The following is a 7,993-nucleotide window of genomic DNA, read 5'->3' as shown; positions in this document are numbered from 1 at the left end:
TGAGGAAGTTGGACACCTAAACACATTTTTATCACTTTTGACATTTTTCACATAAAAAGGGTGTTCAAAACCCACAATAAGTGCTAAAAGCCTTTCCTACTACTTGGACCATGTCCATTGGACCCAGGACTAATCAATACAACACGTTTCATACACTTAAATATATATATATAACACAAAATCACTCATCAACCCTTTTAACCAAAAATAAAAAGGGGAGGCAAATTTTCACTGCATTGCATTAAAAACTATTGTAACATGTTTAAAACATCATTTCTATACTTGGACTAGTATTTTTGCCCTATTAATATATATATTTCTTAATACACAAATACTTAGGGTCCAAAATATAATTTAGATATTTGTAATAACAAAATAGTATAAGTGCAACTATGTGCAACCTAGAATTAGAAACCATATACTATTACACAAAATCAATATAAACTAGAGGCATATATTAGGAATGTGGTAATTCCTAGCCTCTTGAGCCTCCTCCTTCTCTACACTAAAGCTAGAGCCTATAAAGTGTTAAATGAAAGGGGTGAGTCTAGCCACCCAGTAACGAAGGTAAAACTACCCTATGCAGTTATATATCAAATGTAAATCAAACACATGTATATGAAAACAAGATCATAAAACATGCTTGAGCATATATCAAAACTCATTAATCTAGTTAACACATTTTTCATCTCACACATATTAGTTATATAATCACAAGACACTCAGACATGTGATCATGACCCACCACAACGTAGGACTTGCCACAACTCAAAACATATGACATGTCATACACTTATATAGGCAATGCTCAATTAACCTTATACTCTCCTTATTTCCTTAGACTGAAACCGTATGCTATATCATTGAATAGGGCTCCGTCCTTGTGACTAGACTACCCAAGCTCACCAATCATGAGGTGTGACCCGACTAAAGATCATATGACTCACTCTCGGACCATAGCTTCCCCCACTCTCAAATCTCTAGGGTGTCTCATACCTTAAGCTATTCTCCTCGTTGAATTAGTGCAAAAAGCTAGGTTTTAGTCCCTTAAAAAACTATAAGATAGTCTCTCGACAAACTATGGACCACAGCCATACTTTTGTGCACCAAAAGGCAGCCTAAATACCACATGAATTTTCCTTTACTCCCAGTCCCTAGGCAAACTCCCACCTACTAATCATGCTATAAAAAATGCTCACTCATTTTCACATTTTCATTTGCTCAATATTAGAGTCAACACGTTGGGCTCACGACTGAGCACCACCTAAGTGAGCATCAATTCTTATTTTCACTTATATCACATAAACACATCCTTTTCAATCTCAATTACTCATCTTTATCAAGTCTATTATTAACTACTCATTTAAAACACATTATAAACGTACAATTCATTTTGAATATCACTTTTACAACTTAAAACTCATTTTAAAATCTCTTTAGCATGTTTGATACATATCAAAGTGATTAGATAAACATAAGGTTTCATTGCATGTTGTACTCATTCATAAGTCAAAATTTTCATATTAAACACATAATTAACAACACATTACAATTAACACATAACTATTTAAAGTAAGGTTTTTCTCAGTTACCTCAAACCTTTGAGATGTCAAAGGTTTACCCCTTAATATAATAGCTTTGAAGCTTGAATTCTCGAGCTAATTAGGTATTTTTAATGCAATTGGGAGTCATTTATTTGAATTTTATTAGCAAAAATATGATTGAGTGGATGAATATGTGTGAAAATGTGCTTGGAAATGTGTTAGAAGTTAGTGGAGCAATTCTAGCATTAATTTTAGGTTTTATACATATAGGGAGGCCTAATTTAGGGGCTTAAAGAAGAAAATTTTGGAGCCCAAGTCAAAAAAATTAAATTTAAAAATAAAATTTGAATAGCTCATGTTCGATACAGTAAAAATGTGTTTCATTGTGGCGAAGCGTGATTTTAGTAAAACACACAATTTTAATTATCAGTGAACTTTTAGGGCTTAGGCACCTCGTTTTTATGCATTCTTTACCTCCAGCAGTTGTAGAATGTCCAAGAAGAGCAAAAGGAGCCAAAGAAGGGTTGGAGAAGCTTAGGTTTAGTGAAAAATCAAGCATTTCGCTCAAGATTGCTTCAATTAAGATTTTCTTCTCCTCATTCTCTTTACTTTACTATATATATATATATATATATATTACTAATTTTTGCTATCATGAAAGCCATGTGTGGCTGATTTTCTCTTAGTCTAGGGTGGTTATAAACTAATTCTTGGATTAGTGCATGTTTGAACCATTTATGTGAACTTAATATTAGTTTTGTTACTTAATATTATGCTTATTTGTCTACTTAATACTTGATCACCATTGAGTGTGAATTTGGAGGTTTAGGTTTTGCCTTGGAAGAGGAAAATCTGAATTAGACCATTAGATTGAGTAATATAGGATTAGAATTTATTCTAATTTGCTAATAGGATAAGAATATACCTATTGGACCATATAATCATATTAGAATGGATTTATGCATTTTTTCCTCTTGGGTAGTTGTGTTAGAAATAGCATATTAATTCAAGAGAGAGGTGTAATTAATCAAAAGATAATTATTCCTATTAATACTCTAGATTAGCAAATTAATATTAAGTGAATTTATTTTGGTAATTACATGTTCTATGAATTGATGAAGGGATTAGCCACCCTAGGTTGCCTTGACTATTTGTAGTTGTTGGGATTTAATTTTAGTGCATTTATATAATTTCAATTTCTTATTTTGCAATATCAAATCTAAATTTTATTTTCGCTTGACTTAGATGAAAATGAAAAATTTATTGCCTAATTATCAATTAACTTGAATCTTTGTGGGGTTGACCTTAATTTATCACATACTATTTTTACGACCCGTACACTTGTAGAATTTGTTACACATTTATGAGCATCATAAATCAGGGAATTAAAAATCAGGTTGTTACAACTCTCCCTTTTAGCAAAGCTAATAAATCATACCTCATTGAAACAAGTTAGAATACTGCTATTTCATCTTCTCCTTGGTTTCTCATGTAGCATCACTAGAGGTCATCCCTTTCCATATGACTTTCACAACCAAATTATCTTGTTTCTTAGCTGTTTCTCCTTAACATCCGCAATTTTCTCCGGCTTAGCCCGATATGTCAAATTCTCACATAACTTTACATTTTCGGGCTCAATCACATGAGAAGGATTGGGTTGGTACTTTTTCAATTGAGACACATGGAATATGTTGTGTACACCCGACAAGTGAGGAAGTAAGGTAATTCGGTATGCTAAATGCCCAATTCTCTCAAGAATTTTGAATGGCCTAATAAACCTAAGAGTCAATTTCTTAGCACAAATAAACCTCCCAATTCCAGTCATAGGTGTGACCTTGAGAAACACATGGTCACCCATCATAAACTCTAATGGTCTCCTCCTCTTATCTGCATAACTCTTTTATCAACTCTGAGTGGTTAACAATTTTTGTCAGATAGTCTCAATCTTCTCAGTGGTTTGATCCACAAAATCAAGACCCATTATTCTTCTTTCACTCAACTTGGTCCAACATAGAGGCAATCTGTGTAATGACCTTAAAAAAAATAAAATACAAAATGATTACTAATAATAATAAAAATCTTTTGGGGTATTCTGTTGTAATTTTTCCCAACAATCTTTGGTCTTGTTTTGTAATTTTTCCCCATAGTCTTTTTTATTTAAATTCTTCTTACTCATTATCGATAAAGAATTCTAGAACAGAGTGAGAGAGAGCGTTCGTGTTGTCTCTGTTTTTCCTTCTCCTTTCCCGTCACATAAACTTCATCTTGCCGTTGCTATGTGTGTTTCCTCACTACCGATTAAGCTTATTCCTTTCCCTTGTTGTTCATCTGTTTCTGTTTGGTGAAGCATCTGAATCTCTCCCTCTCTTCTGCTCCGTTGTGTGGCTGACAGAGGTGTATGTATATGTGTATATGTTTGATATGTCTTTCTTCCTTCTTTATCCTTTTTCACTACTGAACATTACATGTATGTGTGTATGGTAGCTTGATTTCTTATGTTTGCTGACTGAAATTTTTGGCCTCCCTCCTTTTCATTCATGTAGAAAATTGAAGCATTTTCCTCCTTTCCTTCTTCAATGCAGGATATGAGCTGATTCATACTTGTTGCGACTGAGGTTTGTTAAGGTGAGTTGTCAATTTTTTTCCTTCCTCTGAGTTATATAACAGCACAGGATCATCCTTCCCTCCTTTGGCTGAATCATGGCATTTTTCTGTTATGATATTTTTTGAGTTGTAATTTTAGTTGAGGCTGTGTATGACATTAGTTGGTGATAAGCTGAATGTTAGTTTTAAAATTAATGTTGGATGTTGATTAATTGGTTAGATGACTGTTGGGAGCTGAATTTTGGATGCACCCAATATGTTTGCAAAAATGCTTGGAAGAAGAAATAGGTAGAAATAATGTTGCTAAACTGATGTAATATAGCTTGAACATATATATATATATATATATATAGGTGTAAGAAATGGCTTAAGTTATTGATTAAAATTTGAAAATACTAAAATAGGAAAAAAACAGAGAGAGATATTAAATAAGATACTTGTATAGTAATTTATTAAGTCTGAAGGAAGCATAAAAATAGTCGATATGATTTATCATGCTTTATGCTTGAGGATGGGTTATAAGGAGATATAAGGATGATTTAAAATGTGTCAAATAGATTATTTGATTCAAGTATATTTGAATTGTTAAAATGCTAACCTTGAGATTTGTGAGAGAAAAATTTGGCGGAATGTAAGTTGTTCAATTTTATATATTAATTTTGAAGGAACATGCGTATGTAGTAATTTGAGTCATTAAATTAGAATCCTAAGGTAAATTATGTTAAAGTAAATGATGATTGTGGCATTTCATTAAGTTTTAAGAAGGTACAAAAGAGGTGGAAATATTTCCTCTTATTTTAGTTGGGTTATTAATAAGTTAGTTAATTGATAATGAGTTTGTGGATTGTATATTTTAGGTTGTGATGTAGTTTGAAAATCAAATTTGAATGTGCACCAAGTATTAAAAAAATTACTTGATAAATGACTCTAAGATTGTAATTTTTGACAGGAAGTTAAGAGCGTCATTAGAACTACAGTGAAAAGTAAGAGAAGCAAATTTTAGAATTTTGGAAAAACTTCTAGGTGAGTGGGTAGCATTCCAAATTAATTTTTAGTAAAGTATTTATAAAATTCTTTTATTTAAATTTTACTATTATTTCTTTATACATTGTATAAATATTCTTGTAATTCTATTTTTATAACAATTGTTTTATTAATGATAGTGCGTTGATTTTTACTGATTTATACTGCTAATAACTAATAATTAAAATGGATGTACGATAAATGGTATTGTTTCTTAGAAGTAATTTAATTATTTAATTCTACATTGATATAAATTTCTTTTAATGCAATGATTCGTGTATGGAGAAAATGATAATAAATTTGAGTAATGAAAAATGATAGTTGAACAGTGTTTGAAAATGACAATTTTGAAACTGTTTTCTTGCTCCATACACACTTGATTTTGATTAGGAGGGACTAAGTTCAGAACGCTAGTTGCTAATGACAGTTCCATTCGCTCTTAGTGCACTATAGTACGCCTAACTAGTAGGGTATTTGTAGGAGGTGCTAGCCTCATGTGCAGGCCAACGCACGTAGAACGGAGGAATGAATATTCGTGAGCATTGTACTCACATTTAATTTGTGGCTTTTGCCGTGCTTGTTTCGTGGCTTCTAGCCACGTTTGATTATTTATTTACCCTTGTGGATTATGTGTCCATGTTTGATTGGTTATTTACTCTCGTGAAATATGTGTCCACGCTTGTTATTCGTTCTAATAAAGCCCTCTTAGATTTAAATTAAAATTTATTATTTTTTATTAGTTCTTTGAAAGGGTTCTATCTAATTCCACCAGTATTTGAGACAATTACATTCTATGAGCTGTACAAATCTTAATAAATCTATATCATTTAATTTCAAAATTGTATTATTGAAAAAAGAATTGTTCTTTATTTTTTGTTCAAGTATTTGCTTTAGTATTTGATGATATTGTTTTAGACTAAATATATTAGTTCTATCTTCATAATTTTTATGTATAATTCTAATTGGAACACTACTCACTAAAAATTTCTTTGGTCTCAAATATTGTAGCTGACCCTGTATCTCTAGCAGATCATTGAGGGCCTTTTGTTTGCTTTTTTGAAAAAAGAGGAAGCATATTGCAACTATTATTTTGGTAAAACTACGTATTATATTTTGTAATTATAACTTAGTACTTCACGTAAGCCATAGTTAGGTCCTAATCTTATTCCATTATTATGTAAATTGTTGGGATCTGGTCTGCTTTACAGGTTTTGTTCTATTGTGAAAATTTCAGGAGGTTTGAATTATAGGGGAGACTCTGTTAAAATTTCTACAAAACATTTAAAACCTTATGAACATTATTATTATATATAACCTATATATATCCCAATATTTTAGCACAATTTATAGTTATTAAGGCTTATGAAATATGAATTCTCCTTATATTTCATGCCGGTCATACCTTTAGTATTAAGGTGTGACAATCTGCACTTCTTGCCGTACAAGGCCTCATATGGAGCCATTTAAATGCTTGCATGGAAACTGTTGTTATATGAGAATTTTGCCAAAGGTAGGTGCTTATCCCAATTGCCACTCCACTCGATAGCACAAGCACATAGCATATCCTTTAGAGTCTGGATGGTTCTCTTTATTTGACTATCAATCTGAGGGTGATAGGTCATACTGAACTTCAATTTCATACCTATAGCCTTGTGTAGTGCTTTTCAGAAGTTCGATGTGAACCTCAGATCGTAATCTGACAAATCTCTTTCAGCACCCCATGTAATCTCATAATCTCTTGAATATAGAATTCTGCAAGCTTCTCTAGAGTATAATCAACTCTAATAGCTAGGAAATGAGCCGACTTAGTCAATTTGTCCACAATTATCTAGATAACATCATGATTTGCTTAGGTACATGGCAATTCAATAATGAAATCCATGGAAATATAGTTCTATTTCTACATAGGAATCTCTAATGGTTGCAACAAACCTAGGGGTCTCTGGTGTTTAATCTTTACCTTCTGACAAGTTAGACATCAGGAGATGTATTCTGTCACATCTTTTTTCATATCAGGCCACCACTACCGACTTGTCATGTCTTGATACATTTTGGTGGCTCCTAGATGAATGGTGAACTTACTCTAATGAGCTTCAGCTAAAATGGTCTCTCGAAGCCCTTTATCCTTAGGTACATATACCGGTTTTTGTACACTACTAACCCATCATCATTGACCTAAAAGTCCTTGGTCTTGTTTGCCTCAATCTCATCTCTAATCACCAACAGATACTTGTCTTCAAGCTGAGCTTTTCTCAAGTCTTTCCAAAATTCATTTGTGATTACCGTCATATTCAAGTTATACACGAAGTCTGGACTATTTTGATGTTCACTAAAGAAATCTTCTAGTAGCTTGTACTTATGGATCATCAACCATAGCTTGTACTTATGGATTATCAACCACACCATATGAACAGTCTTATAACTCAAGGCATCGGCCACTACATTGGCCTTTCCTAGATGGTACCTCAACTTGAAATTATAATCTTTCATGAATTCCATCCATCTTCACTATCGTATAATAAACTCTTTCTAATCAATTAAGTACTTGAGGCTCTTATAATTACTAAACACCTAAAGTTGTGAACTATAGAGATAGTGCCTTCATATCATCAAGGAAAATACAACTGATGCTAACTCAAGGTCATGAGTTAGATAACTCTCTTCATATGGTCTCAACTGTCTTGATGCATAAGCTACAACTATATCATCTTGCATTAGCATACAACCCAGTCCCTTAAGTGATACATCAATATGGACCACATATGGCCATTTGGGATCTAGAATAGTTAGCACTGGCACTGTAGTCAACTTTTTCCTTCAAA

At 32.5% G+C, this 7,993-nt stretch overlaps 1 long non-coding RNA gene across 1 annotated transcript; it reads left to right on the top strand.

The window, feature by feature from the left end:
* The first annotated feature begins 3,758 nt into the window (after positions 1–3,758).
* On the top strand, positions 3,759–5,184 carry LOC129306434 (uncharacterized). The gene is made up of 3 exons (XR_008592216.1): positions 3,759–3,940; positions 4,127–4,169; positions 5,098–5,184. It is a non-coding gene; the product is annotated as an uncharacterized LOC129306434 (long non-coding RNA).
* Positions 5,185–7,993: the final 2,809 nt, after the last annotated feature.

This window comes from Prosopis cineraria, unplaced genomic scaffold (assembly GCF_029017545.1).
Source record: "Prosopis cineraria cultivar Desert tree isolate PC_DT_omini unplaced genomic scaffold, ASM2901754v1 PC1, whole genome shotgun sequence".
Classification (NCBI taxonomy): Eukaryota; Viridiplantae; Streptophyta; class Magnoliopsida; order Fabales; family Fabaceae; genus Prosopis; species Prosopis cineraria.
This window is presented reverse-complemented; position numbering and strand designations above follow the sequence as displayed.